We start from the raw sequence: 10,816 nt of genomic DNA, 5'->3' as shown, positions 1-10,816 counted from the left end.
AGGCCATCCAGTCTTAGGCCTGACTGCGCCCAGGTCCTTTCCCAGCCCTTCCCTTGTACTGCCTGTCCCATCCCTGCAGGCTGCATTTCCTGGGCGCTAACATGCCCTAGCTTCGGGCTGGGTTTGGCCAAACGAAGGGACTGCGGGGAAATTGGATGGTGGTGGGAAGGCTGAAATCCCGGTGTTTCTCCTTGACTCTTTCCACTTCCAGCAGCGTTGCCAGCGGCAACTCTACTTACGTGCTCTGTGGCCTCGTCTCTCTCTGCACCGGCTGGATAGTTCCCACTACTGCTGGATGACCCCAGACTCTGGGCCCCGTAATAACCACAACCCCTTTGTGCCGCCCCGGCGGATGTGGGGGGCAGGGGGCGTGGGGGGGGGCTCTTTATTCTGTTGTTGCTAATCTCTGGGTTGCCTCGCCACCCTTTCTTTGTCTTCTTAGCTCTGTCATCACCTATGTAACCAATTTTCAGTATGAAATTTTTATCAGCTTTTCAGAGTAGTTTGTTTCCTGGCTGGACCCTGGCTGGTACAAAAATGATACATAATTGATGAACATTTGGGAAAGATCACTCACATTGCAGCGGGGAGATGAATTGCACAGAGCTAGAGAAGCAGAGACCAACTGAGCATGATGCACTTAACTCAGGTGAGACATGCTGAGAGGCTGAGTGTAGGCAGGGGCCAGGGTTCAAAATGCAAAGAGGTGAATTTGAGAGAGATTAGAAAGGTAGAAGCCAAATGAATTGTGCTTGATAGATAACAGAGAAAGAGTTGTAGTGACAGCCCTGTTTCTAGCTTGGAAAATTGAATGGATGGTGAGACCATTCCCGGAGGTGGGAAATCTTGGAGAAAGGAGGAAACCGTGGTTTTGATTTCAGACCTATGGATTTTGAGAAGTCCATGAGACTGGCTATCGGACAGGTGAGTGCAGAGCGCCAGAAAGAGATCTGGGCTGGAAAAGTCTGTAAGAAATCATCAAAGTCTCCCTGGTATTCACAACCATGAAAATGGCAGAGATCCTACAAGGTGATGTGTGGAGTAAACACACCACCTTGTGAGAGGAGACAGAGGAGAAAAATAGATGGAAAGAGTGGCTTTGGGGTGACTACAAAATTCTGTCAGCAGCCTACTTTCAGATTTATGAGAATCCACAATTCTTTTCTGGCCTTTTGATCCAGAGCCCCTGCTTACCCCAAGAGGAGGCTGGTGAGAAAAGACTTTGAGTAAAACTGGTTTGAGCAGAGGAAAGAGGTCAGCAGGCAGTTTCAAAGGTACTAAGTCAGGCATGTCAGCCAGGGACCTGATGCTTGAAACTACTGCGTCATCAAGGTCCCTGTGTTAAATGAGAAGATCAGTAAATATGGTCAAAACTCTGTTTTCCTAGGTGCTGATAAATATGGGCCAATCTTTCATTACTATTCAGCACAGTGTATGCGATGTTTCGAGGAAGAAGAGATTGCTCTGAGTTGTCAGGATCAGAAAATGATTTGTAAAGATGAGGAGAGGCTGAGCCTTTAGAGCAGGTTGGGGTTTAGCCAGCAGCAGAGGAAGGGAAGGCAATTTCATTTTGCAGGAAAGGGAGGTCATCAAAAAGGCAAAGAAATGAGTCTGGATTTGTCCAAGGGACTGAGAGAAAATAATTTGGAAGAATGCAGAGTTTATAGGAGATAGTTTGGACAAATTTGGTAGCTGCAGAATACAAATGTCAGGTTGAAAGACTGTTGTGATGAGGAGGAATTTGACTTTTCCATATGACTCCAAAGGGTGGCAGTAAAACTGTGGGACAGTTACAAGCATCAGATTTTAGCTCTACCGGAGATACCCAGAGATGGAATGTCCTGCCGTGAGAGGTAGTGAGTTCCCTGTTACTGCAAGTGTTCGAGGTGGAACAAGGATGCTGGAGAGGGCAATGGCACCAGATTCATTTTTTCCAAACTACTCGGCAGAGCCCATTCATGGATCATGAAATCAATTTAGTGTGTTGTATTAATTTTCCTTGGGCTGCTGTATGATAAAGCACTACAGGCTGGGTAGCTTAAGCAACAGGAATTTATTGCCTCACAGTCCTGGAGGCCAGGAGTCTGTAATCAAGGTATTGGCAGGGTTGGTTCTTTCTGAGGCTATGAGGGAAGGAACTTTTCCAAGCCTCTCTCTTTGGCTTGTAGATAGCTGTCTTCTCCCTGTCTCCTCACATCGTCTTCCCTCTGTGCTTGTCTCTGTGTCCACATTTCTCTATCTCTCTTTTTAATCCTCACCTGAGGATATTTTTCTATTTGTTTTCAGATAGAGTGAGAGGAAGGGAGAGAAGGAGGGAAGGAGAGAGAGAGAGAGAGAAAGAGAGAAAGAGAGAGAGAGAGAGAGAGAAACATTGAAGTGAGAGAGACATATTGACTGGTTGCCTCCCACACGACCCCGACCAGGACCGGGGACCCAACCGCAACCAAGGCACGTGACTTTGACCAGAATCAAACCCATGACTCTTTGGTCCATGGGCTGACACTCTAACCACTGGGCCAAACCAGCAAGGGCTCTCTTTCTCTCTTTTTCTAATGTTCAGTATTCTCTGAACTTTTTATTGGCACTCTGCCCTCCCCAGGGGTGCCCCACTTCTGCTGTCTTAATGCCTCGGAACTTTGGTGTCATTGACCTCAGATACCACTTTTCCACCCACAATCCTGCAGGAGTGGCTGTTGTCTAGGGCGTCACCAAGATTGAAATCTTCCCCTTCTTTTAGCAGGTGGTGGTTGGTGATCATCTCAGCCTCCAGCTTGACCTTGATGTTCAGCAGGGCCTCGTACGCAAGGGCCTGGTGCTGCCCCTCTGCCAGGTCAGGGCCAGCTCTGACTCCAGGTGCAGCAGGATCCCGTTGAGCTGCTCCATCTGCATGGCATAGTGCATCTTCACCTCCCTCAGGCTGTTCTCCAACCTGGCCTCAGATTTCTCATCAAGTCCAGGTTGATCTTCATACATCTCAGCTCCATGAATGTCAGCTCAGCGGCTCCTATCATCTCACTGGTCTGCAAGGTGACCACTGTGGTGCTCTCCTCAGTCTGCTGGGACCGGTACTAGTCTAACTCCTCTCAGTGCTTCTGGATCCTGATATCTGCCATGGTCTTGCTGAGGTCCTGAGATTTCAAGTATCCAACTCCACGGTCAACCTGGAGTTGGCATTCTGGTTCTATAGAGCATTTACTTCCTCCTCGTGGTTCTTCTTGAAGAGCAGCTCCTCCTTGAGAGCCTCCATCTCCGTCTCCAGAGATATTGCAGCTGAGTGATATTGGTGTCATCAGTCACCTTTCGGGGCCCACTGATGTCACTCTCCACAGACTGGAGCATGGCCAGCTCTGTCTCATACTTGACTCTGAAGTCATCAGCAGCAAGACAGGCACTGTCAATCTGCAGAACAATGTGGGCATTATCCACAGAACTTGCAAAGATCTGAGCCCTCAGGTCCTCAATGGTTTTGAGATAATGCCCCATCTCTGACCTGGGGTCCCTTCTTCTTCAGGTGTTCCCAGATTATACTTTCCAGTCTCCGATTATTAGCCTCTGCTCTTCTCACCCTCTCCAGGTAGGAGGCCAGGCAGTCATGCAGTCATTGCTTAGTTTCCTTCTTGCTCTGGATGCCCCCAAAGCCCACTAGACCCAGGGCCATCCCCACAGCCATGCCCCCGGACCTCCAGCTGCCCTGCATGCTGGTGGAGTGGGACACGGAGATCTGGGAGACCAAGTCCCTGGTGCCTGCATAGATGCTGGTCAAGCTACTGGTGACTGGGCGACCACATGGAATTCAGGTTCGGAAGTTTGTGGAGAAGCTGGAGCGGGTGCTGAGGCTCATGTTGTTCAGGGAGGATGGTGAGAGGCTGAGACTCCGGTTCAAGCAGCCCACATTTTCTCTTTTTATGTGGATACCAATCATATTGGATTAGGGCCCATTCTAATGACATCACTTTAACTTGATGACCTCTGGTAAAGACACCATCTCCAAATAAGGTCACTCTCTGAAGTACTGGGGGCTAGAACTTTAATATATGAGTTTCACAGAAGACACAGTTCAATGATAACATGTGTCCTCATTGTAATTTTAAAAAAATGAAATGGGATGGAAAAGAATAGAAAACAGAAGGCATTGTATCTGTCTACATATGTGTGTGTATCCTGGGTTGCGATATAAAATGTCAGCAGTTAAAATGTCTAAAGCTGTGAATTTGGACTTTCAACTGAGGAAAAGTTCAAAGGAAGATTTCAAAGCAGTTTCCCCTCCACTCAAAAATGAATCTGGGTAGCGCTGCCTCGCTCCCTGCTACTCAAGGGCCAGAGTTATCTCGGTAGTTCATATCTGTAGGTCTGTTTTGGCTGTCTCTGTGCCTTCCTGATCCATGCTAGTCCAGATAGTGGGCCCCACTTATCCCCAGTTTTGCTTTCTGTGGCTTTCAGTGACTTGCAGTCAACCAAAGTCCAAAAATATTAAATGGAAAATTCAGAAATAAACAATAAGTTTTAAATTGTGTGCCACTCTGAGCAGTGTGATGAAATCTCGCAACATCCCACTCCATCTCTCCAGGGTCTGAGTCATCCCTTTGTCCAGCATCTCCACACTATGTGGGCTCCCCGTCCAGTCGCTTAGTAACTGCTTCGGTTGTTAGATCAACTACCATGGTTATTGCACCGCTCATGTTCCAGGAGTCCTCATTTTACTTATGATGCCCCAAAGCACAGGAGTAGTGACACTGGCAATTTGGACATGCCAAAGAGAAGCCATGAGTTGCTTCCTTTAAGTGAAAGGATGAGTACCAGAACAATATTTGGACAGAGAGACCACATTCACATAACTTTATTACAGTGTATTGTTATAATTGTTCTACTTTATTATTAGTCTGTCATAGGATGGTATATGGGAAAAAAACAGTCTATACAGGGTTTGGTACTGTCCATGGTTTCAGGCATCCACCAGGGTCTTGAAACGAATCCCCAGCGGACGACAGGGAACTACCATATGTGTATATCACCCACTTTTCTTCTCCTGTGTGTGTACAACTTGCCTTTATTACATTTTATTCTTTTGGTGCAGGAGTCCCTTTGTTCTTTTTTTCCCCCACAATGCCTTTACCCTTACTTAAAATTCCATTTGTAAAACTAATTTATTCTGAGCCTAACATTAAACTGAGTTACATGATATGAACTATATCTTATCTTTGTTAAGGGAAAATATTAGTTATATGCTGTGTGGAAGCATACCATATTTCAAGTAATTGTGGCATTAGGGCTAAAACTGTAAATCACATCTCCCTCTGCTTGGAGCCTCAAGCAAGGGCTCCCGGTGAAACTCCCAGAGATAGTTCTCTACTTACTGATGGAGGAAGTAGGGCTGGCCTTGGCTGTGTGCACTTGGTGCCTGAATAATGCTTCACTTTACTCAGAATTTAATCACATTTGAGACTTGGCATCTGTAGTCATCTGGGTGACTGTATTTTTTATGCATTTGAATCAATTGACAGGAAAATATGTCGTGTTATATCATTGCTGTTTCTCCTAAACTGTAGAAAGGAAAAGCCATTGGTGGGGGCTGCTTCCCTAGCCAGGTCTCGGAAGCGAAGGTCACAAAGAGGTGACATAAATGAACAGCTCAGAGCAGGCTGTTTCAGTCACACAGAATGGATGACTCTGTCTCTTTTACTTAAAAAAAAAAACAAAAACAACTTCTGTGCATCCTGATCAGTGTGGTAAACATAGCACCTTTTGCAGGTGAACTATCCAAGACCCAAAAGAGACAAATTATGTGATACGTCAGTTAGGAATAGAGATTAAGGCAATGAAAATCGGCCACAGAGCTGTAACTTTATAGTTCATCTTCCTTCCTGTTAATTGACTCTTGATTAAGAGTCAGAGGATATTAGAAATTTCTACCCCAATTCACGGTTACAAAATCTCTTTAAGAGAAACCAGTAGGTCTCCCGCTTGTACCCCCGCCCCCAACTACCCCCTGGAGTAGGAGTAAGAGGTTTAAATGTAACTCCTTTGTCAGCAATTCTGAATTTGGGGCCCAGCTTTACTTTTTTTTTAATTGATTAATTTTTTTTTTATTACAGATGTCCCTCCTTTTTCCTCCCATTGACACCCTCCTCCCTGCTCCACCCCACCCCCAACCCCGCCTTCACCGCGTTGTTGTCTGTGTCCCTTGGTTATGCATATATGCATATAAGTTCTTTGGTTTGTCCCTTAAACTATACTGATAAAATAAAAGTGAGAAGTAGGAACTGTATTTTAACCCATGAAAGAGATGCTCATGGCCATAAAACTGTTTTACAAAACATCTCTTATAAGAAGTGCAGATAAAAATGATTCCATTTATAGGGCCATCTTTAGTCTATAAAGGCTGAGATATGGTCAAACTGGCAAACTGGCACAGAGAAGGCTGTCTTTTTATTTTTATTTTTAGCCAGCCCATGTCTTCCCCCTAAAAAGATAGGACTCAAGTTGTGGACCAGTAAGAACAAGAACTCGAAGGCCGGCCGCTTTGTTCTCGGCGTCAGCACTTAGAATCACTGCACAGTCCGGCTTCCAGTGCAGGCTGAGTGAAGCTGGGAGCTGCTGGAGGCGCAGCGATCCCATCCTGAAAAGTGCGTGCAGTCCACCAGGTAGCTGCACCCTGCTGCTAAGGAGCCCTTTCACCCACCTCTTCTTCATATAATTACAAATGTATTCATCTTGGCAACTCTCTGGAATTTTCCCCCTTCTTACGTGACCAACTCTTCCCTGAATTTTTATACTGAAGGATATTCCCAGCTTACCTGATAGATGTTTCCTTACTTCCTCTACCCCACCTGTCTGGTTTCTTTAAACCTGATCTCGCCTCCTTCAGCCCCAAACAAAGGCTCACCTTTCCATCCATTCTCATCCTCTTGGACATCGTATCCAGGCATCCCCTCCTTCTTCAGAATCTTGTCTCTTCATCGCATTTTCTTCCTTCGGTTTCCCACAAACATTCACAAGAGTATCCGGAAAACGCATGGACACGAACTCAGAAGTGAAAAGGCCCACTTTAGATTAGATTCTGGCTCACCCACAGCTTTCTCTCTGACCAGAGGTTCTCTTCCTGAGGAACTCCCACCCACAGTTCTAGACCTAGACTGCCTTGCGTTGCTCATTATCTTCTTACATGTAAGAGCCAAGCTGTCAGCAGGATCCTTTAACAAGGAGCTTAGAGGGTTTTGTTGTATTTCTCAGCACCTAGCTGACTTGAGATCAAGACTATAGTCCATGTCTTTCAAGTCGAGTGGGACTTGGTATTCTAGATTACCTAGATAGAGCAAAGAAAAACAACTAGTTTTATTGAAAAATATTAGGGTAGTTCAAGCAGAAGTTGATTTGTGATGGAGTGTCTAAATAATACTGCCAGGGACCATCATAAGAACCTTTTACTGAAAAGTCCCCGGGTCCCTTCTCACGCCAGGGCAGTACTGTGTCTTCCTTTTTCATTATTTCAGACCCTAGAAATAAAGTTTACTTGCCTCTCTTCTTAACTACTGAACCACCCATCCAATTGCTTAGAATCAGAGCCTATCAAAGGTTGAGAAGGGCCCAAGCTACTTCCGTTTTGTAGAGTTCCTGGTATATTAAAAGATAAGTGAATTCTAAAATAGAATTCCCAAAATTGTCGTCTATTTGCCTATAACAATTTAGCACTTTTAACATATGCATTGTTATTACTCACAGGATAATTATAGTAATTATTAAAACTATTAATGTATATTTACCTGGCAGGGGAGATACCAGGGTCATGAAGGTGGTTTTCCCAGGGTGAGCCTCGCCCATGGCGCTCTGGTGTGCCGACCCCCGCGATTTCCCCAATGTGGAACCTCGACTGAATAATCTGTGGTAGTGGGGGGCTGTGTTTGCATTCTCCCCTGGTAAACAAACAAATAAATAAATAAATGCTAATGCATATCCTATAAGGGCTATGTGGTTGTTTAATGGGACATGGGATTAAAATGGGAAGATAGTTGTTTTCTTTCCATTGGTCAGTGTGTGTGATCCTCTGTGATTGTGTGCACATTCTTTCTTGGAGGTAACTTTCAAAGTCTAAGTTTGAGGCCCATTATGTGTGGAAGATCTCAGCCAAATAGCCTCCCAGGACTGCACACTGTTTCCTCCGGTGCACAGACATACAGACATATGGACACACTCCAGGTGACATGCCCTGTTAGAGATAAGATCTCTCCCAGACCAGCTCAAGGAAATCTCCCAGGTACCACCCTTTCTTGCTCTCCCTAAATATAAGCACACAGAACCACTAGGCTTTGAGAGGGAAAACAAAAATAAACAGAACGAAATAAAAAACAAGTATGCTTAAGTTATTAACTTTGGGAAATTTTGCCGAGGTTTTGTATTCTTAGTTCCTGTGCATACCTTTTACTTCCTAGGCTGATGTGGCATCTGGAAGCGCTGTGATTATGTTCCTCACTCTATTATTCTGAAGTCAAAGCTTATCAAAGCCACTCCCTTATTCTTTGTCCGTCTTTGGGGAAGTCCTCTTGCTCTAGCATGGTCCTTTGTCCTGGCCCTTAGATGTTCACTGTAGTCACACAGTCTTATACCCTACCCCCATCATTGAAGCTCTCTCTTAGGTAAGGATCTGATAAGCACATTACACCTAGATGTGTATTATTGCTCAGGCATACTTCTCAGACTTCCCAAGGACTTACAGTTTTAACCAAGGACAAGCCTACTTTTAAGGAGGAATAATTGATAAAGCTATAGTGCTGTATAGAATGTAAACTGCTTTTGCTGACTATTTAGGGATTTAAGTTTCTGACCTGATTCTCTGCTGTAAGTCATTTTCAGTTTTGAGATCTAGGCAGAACTGGTTAGTTGGTAACTAGGGTTTTACTTCTTGTTCCATGCCTTTAATGGACAGAAATAATAAAATCGGGGAAAGTCATTTACTTGCTCTTTAGACCTGCCTATGAGTTATATTTATCTAGAAAAGAATGAACATGATATTCAAGCATTCTGGCACGATACCTAATCCTTCAGGGAAAAAGGATATGGTGTCTAGCATTCCTGCTCAGAATTTTAATGATAAACTTTATTATAGTTTAGTGTATCATTGGCTTGCATTTTTGTAATTTTACAAGAAAATTTCCGTTTCCACATACCCATTAAATATCTGATTTATTTTCTTGGCTCATGATAATGCCTTTTAGCTATATCCCCAGCAAACCAGTGTCTGCATTGGACAAATATAAGACTAAATGTGATTAAGCTATTAAGTATTTTTAATTACCTTTTACTGTTCTTTAGATACAGTGTGTTTTTGAGGAAGCAGAGCAGAATTGGAATACCTTGGTATTAAAAAGCTTTATAAAGCAAGCATATGGACTTGGATTATTCATCATAATTGGCAGAGATTCTGCTGTACAGTCTTGCAACACCATCTCAACGTTCTTGCTCAAGGGAATATCATAATGAACACATTTACAGCCTAAGTTATGGAGAAGGGTGAAACAATTCTAAATCTTTATAGCATTTAAAAAAAAATCTCACCTGAGGATATGCTCCCCACCCCCCCGATTAAAAAAAAAATTATTTCAGAGAGAGATAGGAAGAGGGAGAGAGAGACAGAAACACCTACCTGAGAGAGAAACATCTATCTTCTGCTTCCTCCCCCAACTGGGGATGGAGCCCACAACTGGGGCATGTGCCCTGACTGGGAGTTGAACCATGGCCTCCTGGTGCATGGGAGGATGCTCAACCAACTGAACTACACTGGCCCGGGAAAGGATATGTTTCTATTGATTTTTAGAGATAAGAAAAGGGAGGGAGAGAGAGAAACACCAATGTGAGAGAGAAACATCGATGTGAGAGAGAAAGACCCTTCGTGGTCTCCTGCACTCACCCTGACCGGGGATCAAACGGCCAACCTAGGTATGTGCCCTGACCGGAACTGAACTCTGGTGTATGAGATAATGCTCCAACCAACAGCCATCCAATCAGGGCTCTTTATAACATTTTTATGTTCTGTCTTCCTTTTTGGTAATTAGATCCTGATTAAGAGATAGAATTAACATCCAGTAGGACATCAACACTTTTTGGCTTGAATCCTCTGTATAGCTTTTCTTAGTCTCTAGGGAGACAAGAAATAATTTACAAACTTTGTGATTCTGAAGCAATAAAAATGATGTGAAATGCATGTTTGTTGTTTCCTACAAGCCAATTACATTGTGCTTGTAGATGAATCTTTGGAGGAAAAAATAAGTAAATCGATGTCATTTTTTTCATATTACCTTATTATGCTTTAATTTAATCATCCTTTTAGTATCACGCCTTTGCCTCTGGTATCGATTCCTTAGTGCCAGGCAGTTTGTCAGTTGCTTGCCAGCAAATTTCCTTAGGTGACAATCACAGCGACACCTTCTACCCAACAGCGCATTTTGCTTTCAACGCTTTTTCACAGTCTCTTTTGTAAAACTAGTTTTATTGAGATATGTTTCACATGCCATAAAATTCACCCATTTAATATATAAAGTTTAATATATGTACAGAGCTGTGCAACCATCATCACAATCTAATTTTGGAACGTTTTAAATATCCCCCAAAGAAGCTCTGGTACTGATTACAGTCATTTCCCGTTCCTGCTCCCCTCATCTGCCCCCATCCCCAAGGAGCCACTAACCAATTTTCTGTTTCTCTAGATTTACCTATTCTGCACATTTCACACAAATGGAATCATACCATGTGCGGTCTTTTGTGACTGGCCTCTTTACTCAGCGTAATGTTTTCAAGGTTCACCCATTGTGTAGCATGAATCAGT

The 10,816-nt window shown here is 43.9% G+C and overlaps 1 non-coding gene and 1 pseudogene across 1 annotated transcript; one reads left to right on the top strand and one right to left on the bottom strand.

Annotated features, from left to right (window-relative positions):
• Positions 1–2,620: 2,620 nt before the first annotated feature.
• Positions 2,621–3,877, bottom strand: LOC118618196 (annotated as a pseudogene).
• Positions 3,878–7,752: 3,875 nt separating this feature from the next.
• LOC118622747 lies at positions 7,753–7,913 on the top strand. The gene has a single exon (XR_004958124.1). It is a non-coding gene; the product is annotated as a U1 spliceosomal RNA (small nuclear RNA).
• Positions 7,914–10,816: the final 2,903 nt, after the last annotated feature.

The sequence above is a fragment of the Molossus molossus genome, unplaced genomic scaffold, assembly GCF_014108415.1.
Source record: "Molossus molossus isolate mMolMol1 unplaced genomic scaffold, mMolMol1.p scaffold_m16_p_1, whole genome shotgun sequence".
Lineage (NCBI taxonomy): Eukaryota > Metazoa > Chordata > Mammalia > Chiroptera > Molossidae > Molossus > Molossus molossus.
This window is presented reverse-complemented; position numbering and strand designations above follow the sequence as displayed.